Here is a 5,748-nt window from a genome sequence, read left to right on the forward strand (position 1 = left end):
CATGGTGCGGATATCAATCTCTTATTGACCATTTGTCAACCAATCCCTCCAACTACCTTGTTGAAGTCTCCCAATTCATTGGCAGTAGATCAAGTGTAATCTTACGCTTCCCGGGTTCGGTCTTGCCGATTCCAGTTACTGTGTTGGCTTCCACTAGCTTCCCCTAAGCTAGTTCTAATGGGTATTGGAATATCTACTTACTCGTTGCTTAAACCAATTATTCTCTCGAACTCTAGAGGTGCGAATCGTAGAATTTGCAATAGTATTCGGCAATAAAAATGCATAACATTGAGTAGTATGGGACGTACCGATATCCATGCTTGGATTCCTGGCGTGCTTTTCTCGCTCCGGTGTTAGACATCTTTCCCTTGATTTTGCTTAATCTCTCTTGGGCAATCTTTCCTAAAGTGCCTCATATCCCCGCAGGTATAACATCCTTTATCTTTCCCCTTTCCTTTCTTTCCACGCTTCGTCTCACTCCAACACGTTTCCCTGTTGTGTCCCACTTTGCCACAGCTGTCACACTTCCCATTTTTACATCGCCCGGTATGATGACGTCGGCACCTGTCGCATTTAGGTAGTTTACCCATGTACTCTTTTCTCTTTTTGACCTTGTTGTTGCTATTCGTCTGAGTACTCTGCTTGAAGTTTGCGAACTTCCTCTTGTTATCTCCAGATGACTCTACATGAGTCTCCTTCTTCTCCTCAGAGGTTGAAAATCTGTTCATCCTGATTGCCTCTTCAGTCAAGGCCACACTTAGATTAATGGCTTCAGCGATCGTTGTAGGCTTCGATGTCGTCACCATGCTCATGATTTGGGGTGCCAATCCCCAAATGAAACGCTCAATCTTCTTAAACTCTGGGTCTACCATGTAAGGAACGATACGCGACAGAACTTGGAACTTCTCCACATACTCAGCTATTTTTGGACCTTCCATCTTCAAGTTCCAGAACTCAGTTTCCACCTTCTGGCTTTCTGTTCTCGAACAATACTTTTTATGCATTAGCTCTTTCAGCTCGTCCCATGATAAAGCATACGCAGTAGTCTCGCCCATCGTCTGAACCTGGAGTTTCCACCATGACAGAGCCCCATTTTGGAACAGTCCGGAAATGTACGTGACCTAGTGCTCTGGGGCGCATTTGCTCGCACGCAAAACAGTGTCCGTTTTCTCAACCCAGCGCACGAAAGCTACGGCACCCCCAGTGCCGTCGAAACGTAGGGGCTGGCAGCCTAAGAACTGCTTATAGGTACAGCCGTTGGCTGGGTTATTTCCCAAGGTACCCCCGCTACGCTCAGAGCGAAGGGCCTCGTACTGTGCGATGACCTGTAAGAGGCGTTCTTGAAATTCCGCCTCTGTCGTTGGCAGAGGGTTGCTGATATTGGTGTTCCCTTGAGTCGACATCTTCCTAGAAGAATGTTGGTTAGGTCAGGTCTTGTTAAGGACATGAGTACACAAGTCTTTATTTAACGAATAGGACCTCAGAGGTATATTACATATATGTATATACGCAGTTGTTGTAACATTCAATCACGTATCATCGCAATTATTGCACAACTTGTAAATAGGAACGTAACAAGTAAGCATGTAGCATTATAGTTGTAGCACAAATATGCTGATCAACAGCGTGCTTAGTGGGAATATAGCGATCGAGTTTTTCATTAGTTATTAGTCATAAGTATTGTCGCATGTTTAAAGATGATTGGGCTTTCGTCATCCTCCGACCACAATCACTGTGTTTTACAAAATGTATCATATCAGAAGGAACGCAGGGTCACCCTACCCTTGTCCAACAAGTATATTAGTGCATCAAAATTACGTAGTCAGAAGTGGTCTTTAAAGTCTCCACAGACCCGGCTTATCATTAGTGTTTTTACCAAAGTGTAATGCAATCCGCATGAATCCAGAAACCAACTATACTGGTGACTGAGGAAGAGGAGGAAAAGAAAGTAAACCGTCAACACGCGTGGACTTCCTCCTCGGGCTTGTGTACACGTCGAAGTAATTGTCTGCTCTGCTGCTTGATAGTAAAGAAATGAGTATCAGAATCCTGGGAACGGTGTGATAGCAACGTCGAGAGCGCAAAAAGAAACCTTGATATATGTGGAGGTTCAATGCATACTGGCAATAGACAGGGTGGAGGGCGTGGTGTCTTACATAATTTTTTCAGGCAATATGCTGTCTTGTGATGTAAATACTTAAATCATGTTTTCAATTATGCAATGTTTTTGCATTTGAAGTTACCAAATGTGGTGTCAGCTCAAGCTCCAACACTCTGCGAATCATATCCTCAAACTGTAGCTCATGTGACAGGTGTACTCATCCTGTGTGTAGCCTCCATAATGTGAGGGATAACAAGGGTCTAAAATCAACATAGTGTAGCATAGGGATCCATCGAAATGACTTGTCCAGCGTTGTAGAGGTGAATGTAGCAAACGGCGCGTCTTGTAAAGTTTAGGAAAAATGTTGCCGTAGCAGAAGAATCGTTACGCGGGTGCTGACCTGGAGCGCCTTCCCGGGGTGCGGGTATGTCTTGAAAGAGAGCGGTTGGCATGTCGGTGCAATGGACGCCGGTCTTCATAGATGCAACATCAGCGGGTGCAGGTGTGGTAGAAATGTCTCAACAAAAGGAGATTCAATAGGCGTAGGTACTGGGTCTGGTAAGAGGAGTGCAAGGTATAGTAGTCCAAAGGAAATAATGTCACGTTTAAACAGGTTTAGCAGGTGCAACATCAAGCTGGCCCGCAAGGAACTGGAGCTGCCTCAGGGGCAGGTCCTGTGGAGTGTGAGGGTATGTGATCTTGAGCAAGTATTAGTGCAGTAGTCAAAGCGGCATCGTCGTCCGTGTCGGGAGCAAAAAGCGGTAACCTGCCTGTTGGTAAAATCGTAAATGTCGCAGACTCAAAGGAGTCTGAAATCGAGTGTATACTAGAATCAGAGGATAGTTTGATAATATGGATCTCAAAACGTAGAGTTAGTAACAACGTCCACATCTAACTTTCCATCATCCTGGGTATCAACGGAAGGATCATCAATAAGCAAATTAACGTCGTCATCAAACAACTTGTCCAAGAGGTACGGCGTCGAGAATCGGAGCCACGATGTGCGCGTCATCGAAGTGTCCAAATGATGAGGTAATCGTGGACCGAAACAAGGATGACAGGAAGTTTCTTGTCAAGGAAGCCATCTGCAAGGGTAATTCATCACCAGAGTCTGGCAGCGCGGATGGTTGGCGGTCGTCCTTGTTCTTGGCCAACATGTCAGGGTCACTCTCAGTGTCTGACGTAAATATCTCCGGCGCAAGTGCAGTCTCATTATTTGTGGCGGCGGCCATAGGGTCATCAATGTTTGACAACCCGCTTTTCGGTGCATGGTAGTAATAGTATGTATTTCCATAGTAATCACTATCAATTAGCGTATGCAAACAGGTTCCACATATGCACATTTATCAAAAATCAGCAACTAAGCATGCATGCGATAACAATGTAAGCAAGTAATCATCCTAGTCTTCCCTAGACTATCTCACCCAGTCTCTTAGACCGAACTCCCTAGTCTCTTAGACTAACTCCTTGGTCTCTAAAACCAACTCCCTGGTCTCTAAGACCAACTCCCTGGTCTCTAAGACCAACTTCCCCAGTCTCTAGGACTAAATCCCTGGTCTCTAAGACCAACCTCCCAGTCTCTAAGACTAAATCCCTGGTCTCTAAGACCAAACCTCCCAGTCTCTAAGACTAAATTTTTTTCCCCAGCCTCTAAGACTGAACCTCCCCAATCTCTAAGATTGAACCCCTCATTCTCTAAGACTGAACCTCCCCAGCCTCTAAGGCTGAACCTCCCTCAATCTCTAAGATTGAATCCCCCAGTCTCTGAGACTGAACCTCCCTCAGCCTCTAAGGCTGAATTATAAACATATATTTTGGAATGTGTATTTGTGCCTTTTGTTTGTAAAAATGTTTGTTCCCCGGATCTGGGCGTTTTGTGTATGCAATGAAAACATGTTTGTAAAAGCGTTTTCGTGAGAGCCCTAATGATCGTAGTCTAGACTCGAGAATGAATCCTAGTTCGCTACGATCGAAGCTCTGATACCAAGCTGTCACACCCTGACTTTTGCGGAAGCGTGATTATGGGGTGACTTACTTGTTATCATTGCATTCAACCATATCAAACAATCTATATGATAATACCAAAGATTTGTCATCCATAAAATGAGTTTAAAACATAACAACATTGTCTAAAACGTAGACTTCAAAATTTAAGCTTTACAAACCAGATGAATTGTGTAAAAGTTTGCTAAGGACTCGTCAATGATAATAGTTGTAATCCAAGTTTGGAAGACGTGTCTCGTCCAGGATTAAGACACACCGGCCAAACCCAAAAACCACGGATGACATCTTTATACCTAACATGACTTGAAATTCCAACGCCCGCCAGATCCATACTTAATTTCCTGAAATACATGTAGTTTGGAAAACATCAACAAAAGTTGAGCGAGTTCATGTGTATGTGAGTCTGTATAAATCGTTAATGTGTGTCTGTAAAATATGTCTGTATAAATGTATGTCCTTGGTATGTAGCAATAAGGAAAAACAGATCAATTAATGTGTAGCTAATACATTAATAAGTGATATGGCCTAGGAAGCACTCAAACCTGTAACGCGTACTTTATACCGGTCCTTCCGGCGGAACGACATAGTCACCACATGCAGCCACACGCTGGCCGATGTGTGGGGCTCGCAACACCCAATAGATCTATCACTCATGCCTCTCGGTCCTTATACAAGGATTAATGGTCTTACGATAATAGCCTATCCATTCACGTGATCTAACAGTAAATTCCTTAGCTAATCATACCATGTATAAAAGTGTCTGTAATTGTCTGTAAAAATCTGTAAATGTCTGTAATGTCTGTAAATGTCTGTAATGTCTGTAACATGTATTTCACCCCCGAAGTATAAAACTGAAAATAGTTAAGAGAAAAGGGGGACATGAACTCACTGTATTGCGTCTTCGGTACTCGTAACCCAAATCTCCTCAGCAAACACGACTACCTACAATGGTCTAATGTCTATTAGACGAACGGATCGCGCCTTGTCTTAATATTTATGTCTTTGGGTTACGCTTCTTATATTATTTCGTGTGATAATTATTTGTCAAAATAATTAGTATTTCAACTTAATCATATGTCGTGTTGGAATATTTGTTTGTTCCATATTCTAGTATCAATACTTCTAAAGTATCTTATATATGCGTTTCCTTCCCAAGGATGGGATGCCGGAAATATATATTTAACCATGTTCATGTATGAAACCAACCTCCGATAATTCGTATCTTGTGATAAATATTATGACGAGTTTTATCTTTGAAAAACTTAGTCGAAAATATACTAGTAAGCTCTTGTCTAGAAAATATTTACTAAGTGTTAGGATTTTCGGAAAATTTCGCCATAGTCTCCTTTGTAAATAGAGGTGTCCATGCTAAATTAGCATATCATTTTCTTTTATATATATCCAATAGTTCATTTTCAATAATCAAACCGACATATCGACAAACAAAACATTACTTACTTTATTTCAGCTTTACTACTCAAAACCGGTCTGTTTTCGAGGATTTTTATAAAATAGTTAACCTTTTCTAAAAATTCTCAAATTTTTACAGAATATGACATATGTTCCAAAATTTATTGTGTAAAAATATCAAAGTCCAATTCGTTACCCATATTTTATAAAAAATCATTCTCTCGACTGCAATC

The sequence above is a fragment of the Helianthus annuus genome, chromosome 9 (genome assembly GCF_002127325.2).
Source record: "Helianthus annuus cultivar XRQ/B chromosome 9, HanXRQr2.0-SUNRISE, whole genome shotgun sequence".
In the NCBI taxonomy this organism is placed as follows: domain Eukaryota; kingdom Viridiplantae; phylum Streptophyta; class Magnoliopsida; order Asterales; family Asteraceae; genus Helianthus; species Helianthus annuus.